This window comes from Ctenocephalides felis, unplaced genomic scaffold (genome assembly GCF_003426905.1).
Source record: "Ctenocephalides felis isolate EL2017-DRISC unplaced genomic scaffold, ASM342690v1 CF-g0.4_SCAFFOLD_01604, whole genome shotgun sequence".
Classification (NCBI taxonomy): Eukaryota; Metazoa; Arthropoda; class Insecta; order Siphonaptera; family Pulicidae; genus Ctenocephalides; species Ctenocephalides felis.
The window spans coordinates 27,886,424-27,908,851 of record NW_020537758.1 but is presented as its reverse complement, the minus strand read 5'-3'; the positions used below and the strand labels follow the sequence as shown (position 1 = coordinate 27,908,851).

Genomic DNA, 22,428 nt, shown 5'->3' with positions numbered 1-22,428 from the left:
ATTACATGGAAGAATAACATTTACCTGATTAAAAATAAATAACATTTGACTAAACCAGACAAAAACTCGTGATGAATTACTTTTTTACTTTTTGGTCTGAAAATAAACAAAACGGCCGTGAGCCTCACTCATTTGTCCAGCGGGCACTAGCGCGCTATGTTTATTTCTTACAAATCTCTATCTTTCCGCCATATAATGCCTAAATGGACGGTGAATAGTTTTCGAGATATTTCGATTGCTCAACTTGCCCCTATGCTCAACTAGCCCCGCTCTAAACTACTTATAAATTATAGATCGTCATCTTTATGCTAGAATAAATAATTAACTGAGAGACCAAATTTGCTTACATCATTTAAATTATTTAAATCAAAGAATATGAAATATCAGCTTCATAAAGTTAAAAATCTATAAAAATAACCAAATAACTTAAGCTTTAATTAAACACCACCACCTATCATTGCTGCAGGTATGAAACAGTAATACTTTTTTTGTTTTACAAAAAGTACTTTTGAAATGTCTTTTACCCTTTTTATCTTTAAATGAAGTCACAAATCAGTAAAATAGCTCTCGACGACTCGTGAGCGATCACTGCGTCCAATTAAGCCGCGCGCGATGAACAAAGTTCATTCTCGTATAGAACAACAGGGTAGTGACCAGTGCTGGATTTACAGTAGGGGCAATCGGGGCTACTGCCCAGGGCGGCAAATTTTGGGGGGCGGCAAAATTTGGATAGTGAGAAAAAAATTCTATACTTTTATATTTTATTTCAAGAAATATAATTAAGAAAACAATGCAATTGCAATGCAAAATTTGGGTTGAAATAAACAATAACTAAAATTTCTTATTTTGCCTTGCCTCCTCTCCGAACGTAATTATCAAATTGGTTAATAAGTTATCAAATTTGGCAATTTGGCTAATATAAAGATCCGTAAACAAGCTGAAAGTTTAAGAAAAATATGTTCTTCAGTTCTCGAGCCCTCTTAAAATGATTAGAATTCCAAGCTTATAGCGTCGAAAAAAATTTAAACTAGTGACTCATGGCATTGTGTCTTAAGACAAATTATTGAAACATCCCGTACTGAAAATTACATTTTATAAATAGCTTTAAAATTTCTGTTTCAGAGAAGAAATATTGAAACTTAATTACCATTTTTCGTAATTGCATGTATCAAAAGCTAATCAGCACGTCTCCCCATCAAAACAAATCTAATATTTTTTAATTATTCAAGTCGATTTCGAGAATACGGATCAGCCGATTTATGATTAAAATTCCTATTGATAAGGAGACGTGTTGATTAATTATTGGTCAAGCAAGGTCCATATGTTTTGAAGATACGGTCCAAAATGCCAAAAATGATAATTCAATTTTTGAGAAAAAAGCGTCCAATAACATTCAAAAAAATTTACAGAATAAATAACTGCTTAAATTTGTGTGGGGGCGGTTTCGATGATCTAATAAAAAAATTGAAAAAGAAACATTTGGCGGACAAATGTGATCATAAGACATATGCACATTAAATTATCAGATATTTTAAAGATATTATAATAATAAGTATAAATTTTGTTTACATTTATATAAGTTCTGTAACATTCTTTATCCGTTAGGCTGCGACGCGGCACTTACGCGCTTCTATATTTTATCCCTCGCAGCTGAAGCAGCGCGATTGCTTTAAAAAAAAAGTTCGAAAGTTCGTAAAATTTCAGGGATGGGGCGGCATTTTTGTCAGTGCCCCGGGGCGCCAAATTTCTAAATCCGGCCCTGGTAGTGACGTACATTCTCTCTTTGGCGGCGTTGACAAAACGTTCCGGGCATAAATCGCGCTAAGCAAACACCCGGACTTTATAGTACGAGATACAAAGACCAAAAAGAAAATTTACAAAGCTGTAAAAATTAATATAAGAATTTATTAAATACTATTACAACTGTCAACATACGATCAATATGTATGGAAACTCCTCAAGTTAGGCGGACACATTTAATTGTCGATGCTGTTGTGTAAAAAGCTTCTATGTACACGTATATCACCTATAGTTCCATCACCATATAGTTGTGATGGATAATTTTTTATTACCACAATAATCTATTATTCAAACTTAACTATTGAATAAGAATAAGTTCATTAAAAAATGTAAATTGGTAAGCAAAACGTCTATCGGCTGACAGAATAAAGTTAATCATATCGAATACAAAGGCACTCTTTATTTATATTAATAAACAATGAAATTAACAATTTCATTGTTTATTAATATAAATAAATGTCGGTTTTGTTTTCTTGTGTACTCTTCAAGATCAAGTTTCATACAGACGTAATACAGATACAAATTACATAGTCTCTAAATGTCTCTGATTAGGCTATGTTTGTTTATCTGCCAAAACCGATAAAATATGCATATACTAATTTTTTAAGAAAAAAAGCTATATAAAACAAAATTTTTTTTTTTTAATAATAGGTAATATATTCTTTCTAATAGAGAATCAGGGTGCTTGATTCTAGAAAACAATACTGTCATTTTTGATAGTGGTCCTAGAAATGCTATTTACGGTTACGGGTCTAAAGTTTGAGGAGCCAGTTCTCTAATAAAATAAAAATGTTACGGTCCAATCTTCACATAAATTGGTAGTAAAAACGGAGAAACGGCCCCTAAATGAATAAAGGCTGTGCCTAAAAATTTATAATTTTCAAACCACACGAGATATTTTTTTATCTACTTTTTTCCAGTTACGATGTATAGTGATACTCCGTTTCGGCTTGACGTTGAGTTCTGAGACAGCAAGTATATATCAAGTATAAGCAGATCAGGCCGATATTCCATAGATCGCCGAAAAACGCGTCTTAAACGTATTATGCGGAAAATCCTAATAAGACATGATCATTCTAACGGAGCAATTTATGAATTTTTTTGTATGAAATTTAATTAGTATTATGTGTCATTGGATCTCGTACTACTCCGGTCAACTGTACAACTCTCTCTACTAGCTAAATTCTACAATGGTCCGTGAATAATCACATGCATTAATTAGTGCGATTGTCGTACTCGTCGCGATAAGGCGTTTCGTTCTCACGTCTTCGCGCACGCCGTCACTGATAATGAGAAAGCTGACGAAAGACGAAAAAAAAACGAGATCGTCATTAGCGTACATTATTTTTCTTTGGATTTTCACTACCCTCAAATCCTGGCATTTTAAAAAAATGCCGCGTGAAGTTGAAAAGAAAAATTTTGTTAATTAAGTCGAGATAAGATTGAAGAAAATTTATGGGTTAAAGTTATTAGTTGGACTAACTAAAAATTATTTCTTACTGTTTTATAATATGTGCTTTAATAGAAATTACAATATATCTTGCAAAACAATTAAATAACGTATACCTAAAAATTATATTCAGGTATCACAAACTTAATAGAAGAGCTCAAAACCAAAAGTACTATCAATGAAAAACGAACTGTTCGTGTGTATATTCACTTCCATTTATCTCCTGATAGCGACGTCGTAAAAATCAAGATGATTATGTTCTAGTTCAAAATAGTACTACTTGAACATGTAATACACTTCCTAAGTTTGCTTATTTTTGAGATAATAATGCTGGATCTTCCTACCCGCGGATTTTTGAACCCCGCCTTACCCCACATTACTTATTGGCCTAAGAAAGATTATTTCATTGTACTGCAATATACATTATAATCAAGGTAGTATTGCCCAAAGCATCTTAGATGATATTAACAAATGAGAGTTCAAAATAATAATAATATCACGCGCATTCATACCACTTACTATACTAATAATGGTAGAACTTATTCAGACATTTTTTTTTTAATTTTATTTGAACAGCGATCAGAACTTATGGGTTCTATGAGCTGTTGTGATCAAGATCTTATAAACTACGTTTGTTTTATTACAGATGGCAACCCAAACAGTTGTCACATCTCTGTATGATAAATTTTTATTACAATCTCTGTAATAGGGCAAGTATGGTGCAACAATGCCGGGGGAGGGCTATTTTCACTTGGAAATATATTGCTATCTATATTTCCAAGTGAAAATCGTTGTCAATGTTGCCTGACAACAGGCTGCTCGAAGTGGGTATCGAACCCGGGAGCTCTGAAACAAGTCTCGTCGCTCTTAACCGCTTACCTACGGGCGACCCATTTAGACAAAATGAAGGCAATTAAACCAGTTAACTGTGGCGCTCTTATTGAACCGTACTCACAGTTTTGTCAGAATCGAAGTAAAATATTGTTTTGAAGTGAAATACCACTCTCACAGCTTATAATAGCCTCAGAGTAATCAAAAAAATATTATAAACCTATAATCAGGTAGAAAATGAAAATATATTCAACACAAATTATAAATAATCTTCTTAGTTTTTTACTGAAAAAACTTTCCAAGTGAAAATTTTATCCAGCATAAATTCCATTGTGTAAATAATTCGATAGTGAAATAAATATTCGTTTGAAGTCAAATCGATGAGTCACATGGCATCGTTATTCAGAAAGCCATTCTTCAAATACAATCCCGTACCTTGGCAAAAGGGGTTTATGTAAATCTTCGGGAACAATGTCTCAATGCATAATGTAATTCTTTAACCGAAGAAAACGCATTTATTCCGCGCTTTATATTTCCGATGATATATTCTGATCCCGTTCATGGCTAGAAAGCTCGCTCCTTCTACGCGACCAGTCTGCAGAACTTCGATAGAAAGATAATAATACATGATTCTGGGATACATTTATTTATTTTGTTTTGTTTCAGTGGCGTGTCAACGATAAAAATGCAATAAAGTGTGTATTCGATTATCGTCTAGTTTTGATTTAGTAGTAGCACTCGTGTCCTGAACATATGTTTATTGTTTCATCTGCATAGCATATTTATAGATTTGATATATAATAATTTCACGTAAAGATTGAACAAAGTTTCTTACGACACTTGAAATATTACGAGATTAAATTGCCTTAATAAAAAAAAGTCTACGACTGATTTTTTGGTATAACTACTACATTTACTACACTACAACTACATTTTAATGACGTTTCAATGTCTGTAGTCGCAACTACATAGCACATTTAATTTGTTTTTCATTGATAAAATGATTATCAAATTATAACTGCATCTAATAATATGTGAAAATTGAGCAAGTCTCCATAGGGAATTGGCGAACAAATAACCCACTGGAATTGCTTAATGGCATTTATGATTAATCTAATTCACTTCAAAAAATCATAAATGGTGAATTATATTTATAGACATTTATTTTGATCTGAAATCTAAACCATTATTTAATAGTCAATTATGAGCTTTTCATCACAAGGGCAAATGAGAAAGAAACATTAATGGTGTTATAATATACCTAATTGTTATAATTATTATTTTATGTATTACATATATTAAAAATCTTTTCATAGCTCATTAACCCTTTAAATAAAATTGTTTAAAATAAGTATACAGGCATTCATAATGTTTTGCAAATTATGTTTACCATCAATACAAAATCTAATTTGGTATAATTACACGTAGCCAAAATCTTTGTTACCAGTTTTCAAAGCTCCAATAATTACACTAGACTCTATTATACTAGGGCGGTATGGTAATTAGGTTGTGTTCAATTAGTGTATGTTAATATCATATTTAATTTAAATTATTATTTCGTGATTTACATGAATTTGTGTACGTTCGTCCGCAATTTCGATGCAGCAACTGTATTAATTTGAGGTTACCCGAACGGCATACAAATTGGAATTGTTATCTATCATCGGTTGGTATGTTGTGTATGGATATTTTAATCACTCTAATTGCGCTCATTATGATTATGTTAAGAAGAATTAATTAACATTTATAATTAGATAATGATGAGTTTGTAGCTCGAAATTGAGTTATTTGTATTCTCTGAGTCTACTTGAAATTTCTATTTAGGGATGCTATAAAAATTATTTATTGCTATTACATTTTAAATACACACACATATATAAAATTATATATATATATATATATATATATATAATTTTTCTGAACTATCCATATTTTCTACGGATCACAGATATGCGGTGTTACCCTTTCTTGAGAGAACATCCAATATTTCTGGAACCTCGAATAAAAAAACTGAAAAAAACTAGAAAAATTAGAAAATCGTTTTTCATAAAAGCTATCTAAAAAACTCAAAATTTAACATGGGTTCATGCTATATCAGATAAGCAGAAATCTAATATCAAATTATGCATATGCCTTCCAGATCGGAAGTCATGTTTTGTTAATTATGAAGAAATGCCAAATACTGTCTATAATTAAAATTATTTAGCGCGATTTTCAATTTAATTTCAAACAAATATTTATTGAACTCTAAACCTATTTAGTTTATAAAATCATCGTCATAAAATTTTATATTGAACAATAAAACTGAAGCATGCATTAGTTTCATAAACCACTAGACTCAATTTCAAATGTTTAACATAAATGTTTATATTAAGTGAATGAAATTAAACTGCATTATGCCACTACGTTTAAATTTTATTTTCTACAATAACAATATAGCATTTACAACCCGATGTTTACTCTTTCAAACATCGCATTCAACAGACGAGCAAAATAAAGCGCCACTAAATGGCACGAAGCCATTCGGGTATCTGTACAGCTCGCGTTTCGCAATTTCTGCAGCTTCCGCAAAACCATCCACAATCCCGGGAAACATAATTGCAGTATTGTATTTCACAGTCATTAACTTAATTTTCCTAACAAAAAAGAAAACACTTACATTATGTGACGAAGTCGAGAATTTGGAATGCAAATTCGGCGCCAAGGAAGAGAAAAAAAGGAAACGACCAGGGCGGGCGAAGGAAAGGCGATCAGGGCGGGCGACCGCGTGCGAAGGAAAAAATAAAAATTAATGGTGCGTATGATCACTCGAACAAACAAATATGGCGGTAGTGCCCGCATAGAGATTTAGGGGATGAAGTTAATAGTAATTAGTCGAGGGACCTTTTATAAATTCGAGGGTTAGTCAGCAAAAAATATAAAGTTTTCTCGGGGAGTTTTCGTGATTTCTATTCTACTTCATTTCCATTGTCCCTTGGAAAGGAAGAAGCAAAGTAGTTTCTTAATAATAACAGAACGGCAAAGAGAAAAGCTTTATTAATCGACATTTCTAACAATAAGACTTCTGAATAGTATATGATGTTAAAATTACAAGGTAATAATGATGCCATAATATGGAAGCTGAGATCTACCTCGGAATGTGTTTGATATTAATTATTTTTACACACATTTTTTTATAATTTGTTCTATAAATATTCAACTTAGACTTAATTATTGTTAGAACTTATTTATAAGCTTTGTAAACTAGTACATTACTTTTTATACTTTCGAGTAGATAATATTTTATATTATACAATGTTAAGGGCATAGATAAACAAGTTTATAATTTTCTGTATAAATATTCTGATTTGCACAGAAAACTTATTTTTATTCAACAACTCTTTTATAGTAGTTTTATATTGACACGTACAATTTACTCAATTTTTGCTTATATATTATTTTTAAGTAATATTTTTCGAGTCTACATAAAATTATTTTTGTTTGCTATACTGGACTATGATTTAATCTGCGAGTCGAATATCCAACATTGTTGAAAATTAATTGGCAACTATCTTTTAAACTTAACTTTTAGATTTAAATATGACAGTCTAATATTTTCCGTATTTATAATGACTATTAGTGTAATAAGTGAAATACGAATTGTGAACCTGCAACACTTGCAAATAAATAATTTCAGTAAAAATATGTTATTCTTATTGTATTTGTTCAGCAATCAGAACCATATGTTTTGTAAGGTGTTATCTATATTACTTTTTTTCTAATGGGATTATATTAGATATATTTGTAACACTTATGCGATTATTTATTGCAGTAATGTCCATAAAAACTATAATTTTATTCTAGATATATTATAAATGCTTGATAACCTGATCAAATCCGAAACCATCGGTAAAGATCAATGGAAACACCAATTATCAAGTTATAATCATCGAAGATGCAAAAAGAATCAAATTACTGGAGATCAAATTAATACTTCAGAAGTTTATTTTCGTAAGAATATTAAATAACAGATCAGATTTTTTAAAGTAAAATTGTGAAGTACAAAAATCTAATACAAATAAAACTGAAATATATATGTGATAAGCTGTTTATTTCAATAACAATTTCCTGACTAATATTGTCAGCTAACCGTGTCCGATTGTATATGTTGATCCGTTCAGTATGAAACATAATATTAAAACACTTTACACAATTTCGCATGAAATTACAAAATTAAGAATATATAATCCGCCAACACATGTTGCTTTTAGTAACGCATCAGGAAACAAACAGGCCGGCTATTATAATAGGCCATTTTGATAACAATATTCGGAATAGGTTTGCATCACATTCATTATACACATCATAATCAATTCTAGCACAAAACCGCTCGACCGCACATAATATATTTATGACATGTTATATTTATGCAACATTAATTCAGTTGTTTAAATATATAGCCATATGTATATATGTATATGCGGAAATAATTCACGAGCCCTATCTGAAAGTTTTCACATCGCCCATTTGTAAACATATTCATGAAATGTAAAATAAATAGTCGAATGATATATGTATCATAGGCCGTGATAAAGAAAGTTTTGATGTTTATTAAAAATATACACGAAAAACAACCCAAGGAAAAAATAACTATCAGATTATGTATGCTTGGTGGAACTGGGTCAAACAATGATCGAAAAAAATAATAGTGAAGAAAATCATAAAAGTTATCAGAATTCTAAACATATACATTATGCTCAAACATATGTATATGATGTAAATCATATTATGTATGTAGATATATTTTAATTTATATCCGTACTGAGAACTAACACAAAAATATATTTATTGTGTAGCTTAAATACATAACGATATATTGGTTTTTACCATTGACCGTATGATGTATTTCAAAACGAGTAAAAATAGATAATTTGAATAGTAATAAACGGAAATGTTTAATAACGATATTCAAAAATGAAAATAATTGGAAATATGCGCAGTTGTAACTAACAGTTGGAACATTTTTCAAATATTTGCCAATGATTAAATAAATGCAATAGAAATTTATAATAATTATCAACTTATTCCTCTAATCTTTAAAAACAACTGTTCACTATTTGGTAACAAGCAAAAAAGGCAATTTTATTGTTGTTTGTGAGATACACATACCATTCGAGATATCTGAAATATCATAGAAAGCATATATAAAAATAACTAATAATATGAATCAAGTTTCTGGAGTCTATAATTGGCAATAAAAAATCAACGTATGGTAATGGGAAAACGTTCATCTGAAAAATATTTCATGTATTCGTTTCATATAATCTTTGGACGAACAAAGGGTAACGATAAATGAATTGGTTTTGCATTATATATATATATATATATATATATATATATATATATTCTTGCAGATTACAATAGCCAACTGATATATTGCCGTCTGATCATTTAAGGACTACAAAAGACCATTATTTCCTCTTCCTTCAATATACTGACAGATAATTATTTTTCGTGACTTTCATAAAAACGTAATTCTTTCCGAATTTGTTTCCAAAAGACTTAAGATTCATGCCATCGTTTCTTCCTTAGCAGCAAGATGAAATAAAGCAGTGCTTTCATTTGCATAATGTTATTTCGAAGCCAATTTCAAAGGTCATTGTGTTTTAATAAAGCTTCATTGTTTCATTTTTAATTCTTTAGTGAATATGGTTTTAATATTCTTTGAGGGTAGGAAATGGTATAAGAAATCGGGAGAAACTTTATACTTGATATTAAAATTTAAACCATCTATCACACCGTAAAATATAAATGAGTTTCTTTGAAGAAGGATACGATTCGTCTGCATGGTGCTATATATAGTAATATATTTTTAAAATATATTTAAATTTATGCACGTTTGAGTAGATATAAAATAGTAGGAATTTTGGTATTCATATGCCTTGACGCATACCAGACTAGGTCTTTTGTCTGGGTATGTTGAACCCAATAAATAATACTAACTAAAACCTCCGCTTATCTTTTACCACTTGTACGCACGGTAACTGATTTTAGGCATTACTTTATGGAAGGAGGCTCTAGAATTTTATAATATCTACTCCTAATTAAAATTAAACAAAAACAGGCACATATAGTGTGATATTACATCTGGGTCCACCTGGCTATAAATTATTAGTAATGTTATTGCAATTATTTACTAGTACATTCAAAATTCCATTCCATTGACCTAATTTTTATTAAAAAGTGAATTTATTTTCTAAGTCACTTCTATTAATATCTACCAATTCTAATCGAAATAAATCCAGGTACCGAAAATTGGACTCTCGGTTCGATGGCGATGTATCCGATGGAGCACGTGTAAGATAGCGAAAGAACTGCAAGGAACATCAGTTCAAAGGAATCAAATAAGCGTTCGAAAAGCCAGAAGAAAAACCAATCATCGAATGCGCTGAGAAATATGAGGTCAATAATGAAATTACACGGTTCGTAACCGACGGACGAGGTCACACGTCTTTACCGAAATAAGTTTGAGAGGATTTATAGATTTTTCTCAAACTCAAAATGAAGAGTACTTCAGTGAAGGAAAAAAATATTTCATGTATTTGCTATTATTGACTTTATATAATATGGAGAAAACACTGGGAACGGTTCCGCCACGGTTTTTTATCATCCAGGAAGAAAAGTAAATTAAATGGTAAACTAATCATTTGTCCACGTGCAATATTGTTCTTAAATACGATGTATTTAAGAACAATATTGATTTTATTAGTCATAAAATCAAAACTAACAAGAAAAGGGCGAGTGTCACAACCGTCAACAATCGAGGGACGATTGTGACAGGCATAAAAATAAGGTAAGAAATAATATGATATATGTAACGCAAAACAACATTTTTTGTTTTCATCATTTTTTGCAACTATCATTCATATACATATGAATAACAATAACAAAATTTAGAATATAGAACACAGAAATGATTATAGAACATTTCTTTTAACAGAAATAAATAAAATTAACAGCTTAGAGCCAATGTAAAGAAAACTAATGTTTTTTTTAGATCTTTTTAACCGTAATGTTTCCAAGTTAAACCCATCAAACCGTAAATAAATATCATCAGATTAAAAATCCATGACACGTAGAATAGACATCTGAAAAAATCTGACCGATGTACGTAGAATGCAGTCTAATTATTAGAAACACGTTCTAGTACGTGACCCAAGAACACAATGCAAGAAGGTTGTAAGAATAGCACTCTTAACTGGAATGCTGAACAGAGGATCCGTAAAGTAATGGAATTATGTGTTGGCGGAAAATTTAATTTAAAGTGAAATTTAAACGAAAATTGCTCCAACAAGTTTCTCTAACGAAATTCGATGCGTTGTTTAAGACAGTTTATAGTGTGCAGGCTAATTCAATGAACAGGTCAGACCAATTTTTAATGAAGAACTGAATGGACATTCGCAATATCCAAGAGCAATTAGTTAAGGAGGTTCACCTGATTATCTTGTTTAAATAAATTGCAACTTTATAATTATTTACAATTATCTACGTTTTTTATAAATATCTGTCCAATACTTTATATTTTCTAAAATCCTATTTCTGGCAGAGATATAATAGTAAATAATATTGTGGTTGCTAGAGATAAGTTTGTAAACTTTATTTATCTAATTAGAGTATATATAAAACTGTTATATATATATATATATATATATATATATATATGATAAATATCTGAATAGTTTACTTTAAATGGCATATCCTTACCATCATATATTATACTATGTTACTTTACCGCCCCAGCCAACAATAACAAATTTATCTACCCACCCATTGAACCAATTTCGGCAGTGGGTTTTCTCAAAGATAATCCTATTTACAAGTATGTACGTTATCTTTGCAAAGGTTATAAATACCTACACATAATATAAACGAACGACAATTTCGTACGAATTGTAAGCACATAACATCGGCTCAAACAAGAGTCATAAACATTTTTATTGTTTCGGTGGAGTGAATTATGTTTTATGAACGAATAAAAATGTTATGTAAACCTACTAATGAAGATTGGTTACAAGGGATTATATTGCATGGATATAATTCAAGAAGATACAACTCGACATTAAAATTGCAACAGTAGTATTTTGACAGAAATTAAACCAAATATAGATAAATGAAATAATGAATGCGATTTTGAAGGTACAATAATAAGTTTTGAAATAAGTGATTTAGAATACGTAATAATAAAGTTCAATAAAGTACTCAATATACAAATATAGATGAATGAAATAATAAATGCGATTTTGATGGTACAATAATAAGTTTTGAAATAAGTGATTTAAAATACGTAATAATGAAGTTGGAGAAAGTGCTCAATATAAGCTATGCATATCACTATCAAAATAAAGTATGTATGAAAACATTATGCATATATTATATATGTATGTATATGTGTATGCCGAATAAAGGGTGTCTCAGACCTTGACGTCAAGCCAAAACGGGGGTAATAGTATTGACCCTATCTGTCCTCAAAAAAATCGAAAAAAAATATCTTACGTTGTTTGGAAATTATGATTATTAAGTGCAACTTAGAGCTTCCGTAAAGTTATGAGTATTTTTCGGTTCTGTGTGGGTTATTTTATCCATAGACGACGTAAAATGGTAGGTAAAGAGTAGCAATGTCCTGTATTCAATTTTAAAAGAATATCACGAAATATTAGCTATATTCTTGAACCTATTCAGAACACTATCAGAAAAACTAACAACAAATAAAAATATTTTACTTATGGATTTTCAAACATTGCCGTTTATCTCCTGATAACGTCTTAATAAGAATCCAGGTAATGACTGGTTATACATCTTTTGCTCTCTACTTTCCTTATTTTAATTGTTTCTGAAATATTGGCAGTAACCCCGTTTACCCGCGGATGTTTAGGCCCTCCTCTACCCTATACCACCAGAAAACCTATTATATATAGGTATATGTCTAACTAAATACGAGCATGTGTTCGGATATCCAGTTCTAAAAGCTTCACTAAATTACCAAGTTTATGGAATGTTCAATTCAGTTTGCTCTCTCGTCCCATGTTTTCTTCGTGTTTACTTGCATCGTCTAATTTTTTCTTTTTGTTTTTCGTAACTTTTAATTCTATTTTTTCTTCTCGTTCATTTATCTTTTGAAAGAAACGAATGTACAAGAAAAATTCAGTACCGGTACAAAAGGCAAGAAAGAAAATAAATAATAGAAATGCACATCGGAAAGAGTTGCGATTCAAAAGGAAGTTTTGCAGTTCATATATTTGTATCGTCACGAATGATTGAATATATAGAGTGTAGTTTTAGTTTGTCTTTCAAGATATCCTTAGTAAACTTCAATAAGTTTATGACAAATAATAGATTCTTTGATACAGTAAAAATAAAATTGAAGGTTTCATGAAGTAGCTGAAGCTTGTTTCAAAATTATTTCTGGGTGACATCATATATAGACGCAAAATCCTTCGAATCAGGATACAGTCGTATGTATTTATAAATTAAGCATTATGAAAAAATTAAATTGAATGAAAATTGGACCCTCGATTAAAATGAATGGATTTTTTGAAGAATAACAAAAAATGATTTAAAGTTGAGTGCAAAACTGAAAGAGCTGAAAAATGATACGATTACTAGAATAAACTTTTAAAAACAGGTTTAGGGTAAAAAAAAATAATAAAAAAAAATTAGTTCCAAAATACCAAACGTATAGGGACAACCCCGTTAAAAAGTTAAATTTAAGCTTTATCACAAGTTAACAAAAATCTAATCAAAATTTTGCGAAAAATATTTATTGAGTCAAATGAAAAATTATTCGATTACTAAGGGTGAAAATTTAGTGCTGCATATATTTGAATTACAAATTATAAAAAAAATAAAATAAAAAAATTAGTCTTACAAATAAAAGTCTTAAGCGTGACTAACCCTTACTAAGTAAGTGTATGAAAAATAGGTATATGTACACGAAGTATTTTTTTATATATCTATAGAATCTCAGTTTTCTGAACAATTAGATTAAACGATATTTAAAGAAATAGGGTTTCCTTCCTATTAAATAAAAATGTTCGTTACACTGAGAATTGTTTCAATGTTTGTACAATGTCTGTGAATGCATTTTCTTTTATGTTAGGAAACGCCCGCATGGAATCTGAAGAGCTCAGAAATGCAGCGTCTACGTGCTGTAGCTCTAAGAGCTAATTTTATTATATATAATAGTAGATTATGAGATAGCAGAAGGTGTTATGGCATTTTTGTGAGAAAAAAATGTCGTTAAATGCGAGTATTTCACCGCCATTAGTATTTACTTTTACTAATAGAAACTATTGGGATTTTTTATATAATACCAATATATTATCAAATTTTGAATTCGGACTATCATTGGCTTCAAACAAAATTATTTCCAAGCATTCACTATACAATAAAATTAGCTTCAAGTACAGCAGCATATAGAATTATTTCTTTGAATTCAGCGCGAGTTTTTTTTTTATAAAATAAGAACGCCTTCATAGACATCGCGCAAACAGTGAAACAATTCTCACTCGCTCTATTCTTTCTTTTTGAAATTTATAAACACGTCCGAGCAAAGTGCTTCTGTCTTTTCCTCGAGCTTCAGCGTAATTAAATTTTTTAATTAACAAATCTCCACGGCCGCGTCTTGAATCGCGTTTCTCGCATTAAAGAATATGTAATTATAAAGGAAAAGGCTTTTACAGAAGTGTTAAAACAATCAGACTCATTACGGTATGACCGCTTTGACAGAACATAATCTTTGTAATTTGTATACGTTTGCATAAAAATGTTCTTTGATACAAATCAAGTTAAAAAAAATTAAATTCATTAAATACATACGTATCCAAATATATGCATATATATATATATATATATACGTGTGTGTGTTTGTGTGTGTGTATGTTTGTATTCATATATGCTAAATATAAAATCTCAAATGCATTACGTTAAATTAGAAAAAAATCAAGAGATCTTTTCTCGTCATCAGCGGTTATGTAAAATTGGTGTACCAAATTTTAATTTTTATACTAACAAATGAATAGCACACACAAGTATCTTCAGACTAGGGGGCTTATTGTAAGATAATTAGTCGGTGATTTGTGAAAATATGACGTTTTCTCAAGAGAATAGACAGCTTGCCATGTCTCAGATAAACTGAATTTCAATTTTAGTTACCTTGTTTATTATTCATATAATATCAGTTATAAGCCTTGAGCAAACAAATTATAACACATATATGTTATTGTATTAAATCTAGTTCACTAAAACCGTGCTGGTTATTCATAATTATTACGATTTTGGTCTTATATATCCTAAAATATTATGGCTTTTACATTTTTAAAATTTGCTAACTTTTAATTTCCGATTATATCTATTATTTCCATTAATGTAATACTATCAGTTTTCAATATGCTGAATGTTTTTAAATTATACTGTAGAAATTACTTAATTTTTTTTTAATGATTTGAGTTCAAGAATTTTCAACTACGCTTAAGTTTTGTATATTAATTTCATTCAATAAAATATTAATCAATAACATATGCTTTGAGAATAGTAAAACAAAATATCTAATCTTTTAAGAATCAGTTCCAACTATCACAAACTTTTCCTTTGCACAACTTTCCATCCAACGCGCCACTCGACACAAGCTTTCTCATAAACCGGTGAAAAACTTCATTCAAATAAATATATTTTACAAAAATTTTATGGGCAATATATCAAGTGTCGTATTCTCAGCATCCTCGCCACATTCACGAACGAAGTAACCAAAATCCCATTTGCATCCGTATTATATCCTGCTAGGTAAAGTGGCGCTAGGCTGCTTTTGTGAGCTGGAAGTTTCTACAGTTTCCACAGTTTCACATAGGCCACGGTTGTCGCAAGGCGGCCATTTGGGATGACGTATTGTTCCCAAAGCGCATTGCGGGTTCAACAGTGTTACAAATGTTTCCGGTATTAATCATCCAATAAAAACATCCAAAGACGACCCTGCTAACCCGGACGAACAAGTTTGAATTGCTGCGAAGCCGAGATGAGGCACCGAAAACAAAAACTGCACGAGCCGAGAGCAGGGAAGCGCCGCCGTAAAAAAGTTACATATCATTAGTTGCTACAGTAACTAATGATATGTAACCAGCACCATAGTATTAATTTTACTATACTGTTTGGAGTTGGTTGAAAGTTATATAGAAATTTCATTTTTTAAATTAGCATCATGCTGCAATAGTAGTAGTGCAAAGTATTAATAACTTTTAAATAGCATAATATGAAGACAAATAATTTATATGAAAATAAATAATTTTAACGAAGATATATATATATATATATATATATATATATATACAGTAGAATCCGATTAGTATGACGCCGGATATATTGACAACCGCTTATAATAACGTAATCGCACTAGGAAGTTTGGTTTCCATATAAAATTCCTTAAAAAAACAGCTGTCTAGGATCGGATATATTGACATCGCTTACATTGACATGTCGCTTATAATGACCCATTTTCGCAAAAAATTATGTCCAATTATAATGACCGACATGATTTTACATGATGTGGTCAAGTCTATGAAAGCAATTGTTGTCTGTTTTTACAATAAAATTATGTAAAGAAATCAATCAAAAATTACTGATTACTTACATTAGAAAATCACATTTGTATGTTTATGGGTAGGGTAGACCAATTATTAATGGTCCACCACGGATATCTCGTAAACAAATAAAATTAGATTTTTTTTAACAAAAAATATTTGATAGTGGAGGGCAAAAAATGTATAAATTCATAACCAGCTATCATTTTTATTTTTATGACTTTGCTATCAGAAGATAATCACCACATGAGTGGGATAAAAAGGACCAGCAGAACCTTTACTTTGGCAAAGGTGTAAGCAATAAAATAGTAAAGTTTAAAAAAAAAGCAATTTTACAAGAGATTAATTAAGTAAATTGTTATTCCGGCTCGTTTGATGAATATTTCTGACCAATAGCAGTTCAATGTAATATTCTGTATTATCTTTGTAACGAATGTACCCACAGAATTAATATTTTGCATTGGTTCAATGATGTAGGGTTATATCCCTTTAAAATTTAATAGAAGAAATTGCATCTGTTTGCCCCTGGTTGTCCCACTTTACCCCGTATGTGAGGTAAAATGGATCAGATATCAAATTTAAAAAAAAAATGGTAAAAAAAATAATATTTATATAATTATGAATTATGTGAAATTCTTTCTGTACATAATTCGATAGATGCTTGTTTGATGTGTGTTAGGTGTGGCAAAGTTATTCATTGGGTTTAGACAGTATAATTACTGAAAGTCAAATTGGACCTTTATGCCCTGCCCTACCCTATGTCGATTTTATTTTATATTAAATTTTGATGTGTCATTTTTATTTTTAATTAAAATGTATGTATAGGCTTTTCTTTTAAATTACTGAAACATGTGACATATTTAAATATTAAAAAGTTTTTCTTCTTCAGTATGCTTTGTATGACGACCGGTTAGTATGACGAGATTTCGGCGTCCCTTCGATGTCATACTAAGCGGATTCTACTGTATATATATATATATATATATATATATATATATATATATATATATTAGTTTTATCATAGGGCTCTGTAATTATAGAGCTAAATCACAAAAAGGCATTCATAAGAACGTACCATCTCAGTTGCTGCTGCCTTGAAGCTACTCGAACAAAAACTGGTATGAGCGCGGACATGAATACGAAAACATTTCCAATATCGAAAGTTTGCCGTAATGGGACTACAGTGTCTATATATGGTAAGTTTTATTTCAAATACGTACTTGCAAAACTTAGTTCAAACCTCCCTTGAAGAAATGAGCCGCCGGAACACTTAAGAAACGAAGTATTGCGCGTATTGCAAGAAAAGTTTGGTACTATTCCAGTCGGTAGAAAAAATAAGAGGGAATGATGGCCAATGAAAAATAAATGGTTTGGGGTATATTGCTTATACGTATATTTTTGGATATATATATATATATATATATATATATATATATATGTGCACAGTCAGCGGGAGGATAAACCGAAGGCAAGTAGTTGCGTTATTGAACAATGTAATTATTAAATATTATTAAATAAAGTATAAGGTGATGTTTAAAGATTTACGTTTAAAGACCAAATTTGAATAATTTTCTGTGCGGTACAAATGGTTCAAACATAAAAGGTAATAAGCAAAAACAAAGTTGCAGTTGCAACACAAAATATAAATTACAACATATGCATTTTCTGTTTTATAACTACGCTAGTTATTTTTATAATTTATAGTTTGTTTTACTTTGTCTAATTATTTGTATGTAACTAGGATAATTTTAGTTATACCATTTAGTTTAATTACAGTCATTTTACTTGTTCTTAGTAGTATGTACTCGGTGGAAAATGTTTTTGCGAAATCATATGTATGATATTATATGCAGTGTAATTTTATAGAAAAATCATTATTTATGACTATTCTAAATATTGGAAAATTATTTGATATAACGTTAACAAGACTAGAATTTATTTAATTGGTATTAATAATATTTTGAATAATGTACACCAATTAAATTAAATTCGATACTAATGTACTGTATGTGTCACAAATTCTTGAACATAATGCGTATGAAGAATACCCTTATCTATCACATTTTAACTTAGTTGTAGCTTGATTTCTATGACGAATGAAAGTTTATTGAAGGACTAAAATATCTATTCAGTTTGGACTAAAATATTCATTAAATTTCACTAGTATATCTAACAATTCTTGAATGTTATCCATATATAAACGGCTTAGCTATTATTAAAAAGTCAACTCCGACTCGACGTGTCCGGAGCCATAAAATGCAGACCGCTGCAGTTAATACCAGCGATGCATTTTACTGACTGTAGAAAATGATTTGTCTATTTTATGGCTTCAATGTTGTTCTGAAAAATCGCACAATTCAAAAATCATTCAGAGAAATGCAGAATATCCGCATGAACAGTAAAATAATGTATACAAACAAATCATGTGCTTTTCATATAAATCGGGGTCAACAAAAAAATATTAACTATTTTTATATTTAGCAAATTTATGAAATACCTATCTCCATTTTAGTAAATAGTTTATTTGATATTGTTCATAAAAATACATTACATTTTCTGGTTTAATTATTAAGTGATTATCCGTTATTTTTTCATTTTCAATTTTTTGGCAATTTTTTTAAAATTTTGAAAGAAATTATTGAATCCTGACATTTATGCAAAATTTAATTCCTATTTAATTTATTATTTAGGCATTTTATCAACGCAAGATATATTCATGTTTTAAAATAAAAGGAGAGCTGAGTTGGTTGCAAATCATTATTAATAATGAAAACTGCAATAGATTAATATGTTCAAGCAAAATGCTCAGACTGAATTTATATTTTATATTTTGTGCAAACAAATATAAGTATATCTAGGATATTGTCAGAAAAAATAATCAAATGTATTATTTTCCATTTCTTTATTAATTAACCCCACATGAAATTTAATAATGTTATAAATTAAATTAATTAAGGCCATGTGATACCAAAACTTGATAAATGCTTCTAATATCTGAATCATTCATTTAGGTATTCTACTCACCTAAATAAGCAACGATAAGTAATAGCATATCGGTCAAAGTAGAAAATTTAATTGCAAATAGTCACGCAATAAATCTGCAATCGATAATGCACGAAAAGATTTATTATACGGCACTGTGGCATGAGTTCTCGAAATAGAACAAAACTGATATTTATTTGAAACAGATATTAAAACACAGATGGTACGAGAGGTAAAAATAATGCAAAATATTACACGACAGATTTTATTAATATAACCTAGCGTGAAAGCCAATTAAAATTGTGAAAGTTCGAATATATTGCTCCTCATTTTTACTTTAGAAAATCTAACAGTATTCGGTTCATTTTTGTGAACATAAGCACCCAGGTATGACCCAAAATTGCTACTACATTAGAGAAGAAATTAAAAACTAATCGATCAAACCTAAAGAAGATATTGATTCTTATAGCAATGCCAAAATACATGATGCAACTTTCAAATTTAGGGCCAATTCTCGGGTCTATAATGATCAGGCTTTTTGCAAGGCCTGACAAAGGGCACATCGATGAAATTGCTATTTGATGTTTGTGCGCTTTGTAGGTTATTTATAGTAATTTTTTCATGAAGATATTTAATTCACCACCTAATTTGAAATATACCATTTTGTAACTATTCTTTGCTAAATACATTTACTCACTTCTACTTGTAGCATAATATATCTGCAGGTGCATATATTTGTATGTATGTGTGTGTATTTTATTTATATATAGTATGTATATATATATATATATATATATATATATATATATATATATGTGTGTGTGTGTGTGTGTGTATCCTGGTAATTGCTTTTGATCGATGGACACGGTCAACATACAGGGGTTTCTGATGTTTGTTAGCAATGTCCCTTTTCTATGAAATACTACATCGCGAATAAAGAAAGAACGCGCTCGAGAAAAGATACGAACATTTGTCATCGTTTATTTCTAAATGAAAATGTTGCTCGTTTATGAAGGTACGCTCATATACAGAAAAATGGGAGTATTGATGGAGGAATTCCTTGTATTCTAACAAAGAAACAGTGCATTGAACGATGTAGTACAAGACTAAATAGCTCCATGATCAAATTTATATAGTTTTGTTTTATTATTTGACATTAACCTGTTATATATTTGCCTTTGCAGTTACTGATACATTACTAAAAGCTGTGTTCAATTACAGATTTTGGACGAATTGTTGTAATTAATTATAAGAATTTATTTCAGCGTCAAATATCCCAATTCACGCACACACACGTATATATATATATGATATCAGTTACTTATTATAAGTTACTTATAATTAATGTCAACCGGCCCTTAGCTTTTCTATTATATTACTTATAATGAATAAATCACAATATTTGAGTTTCGCCACCTAAATTCTTTTGTAAACTTTACAGGTAGAAAAGAGTATTATATACTGGTATACAATTTTATTTTTACACGTAGTTTTTATGGCAATCAGAACTATTATATTCATTATTAAATATCTGAATTTATTTATCGATTTATCTGAAGTATCAACAAAATGATCGTCTTGTAAAGATTTACGAACTCTTTATTATTTGTAAATTTATTTTTTTAAACTGTATTATAAAAATATGCCTTTATTATTGCTAACACATAACCAGAACAGAAGCAATATCTTTCCCTCTATACCAATATAAAATTTTATATATCGTAGCAGAAGCAATGTGCAAACAAGCTAATCTTCCGGTGGATCGTGACTCCACGACATGGTGTGCGACTTTAGAACAGAGAATTGCGAAAAAAAAAGGTTCGAGGATAAATAAAATATGGTTTAATAGAAAATATTATACAAGCTAATTTAGCAAAATAAAATAAAATCATATTGATATAAACAAAGCATTTAATTCTTAAGCAATGAAATTAAAATCCAATGCGATTTTTGTTATATTGTTCAAAAATTGTATTTGGAATCTACAATTGTCGCAAAATTTGTAGTCATTATTTAATAAGACTCTTAATTTAGTTTTAGCAGATGAATCTGAAGCATCATAAAGTATTTTACTAAATAAACAAAAAAACTCATTAATTCGATAACCATATATAGTCGGTTATAATAGGTAACAATTTTGAATGATTGATTAATTAAATAAACATAATCAAAAATTGTAAAGAAAAACTGAAGTCTGCACTAATCTATCAATGTATAAATTTACTGATATAAATGTTAAGAATTCTTTAAAAAAATTTCAATATTATTTTTTGTTAAAAATTTGTCTTAGATACTTTTATGATCACTATATTATTCACTTTAAATAGGTACCGTATATTGGTATAAATTTATTCTTTCTATACAAAAAGATGCAAATTAGTGCACATCTTGGTTATAAATTCATTTAACCTTTCGAGGAAATTCACTCACATTCGTATTAATACGGATTAGTGTAAATCCAACATAGTGTTTGTAAATGTAATAATAGTTCATATTGTGACTGCTCCTTCCCAGATAGAGTTTCATTCATCATTCGTCATTTTTGGACCTGAATCAGAGGTCCCGGGTTCGATACCCACTTCGAGCAGCCTGTTGTCAGGCAGCAGTGACAACGATTTTCACTTGTAAATATAGATAGCAATATATTTCCAAGTGAAAATAGCCCTTGCCCGGCATTGCTGCACCAATAAAAAGTCAGCCCTATTAGATTAAATCTAAAAACAAAAAATCATCAAATATGGATGGATTAACCATTGG

At 29.8% G+C, this 22,428-nt stretch overlaps 1 long non-coding RNA gene across 1 annotated transcript in view; it reads right to left on the bottom strand.

The window, feature by feature from the left end:
- The window catches only part of LOC113373187, a 73,198-nt gene that overhangs the window by 42,980 nt on the left and 7,790 nt on the right, over nucleotides 1–22,428 (bottom strand). The window lies entirely within an intron of this gene.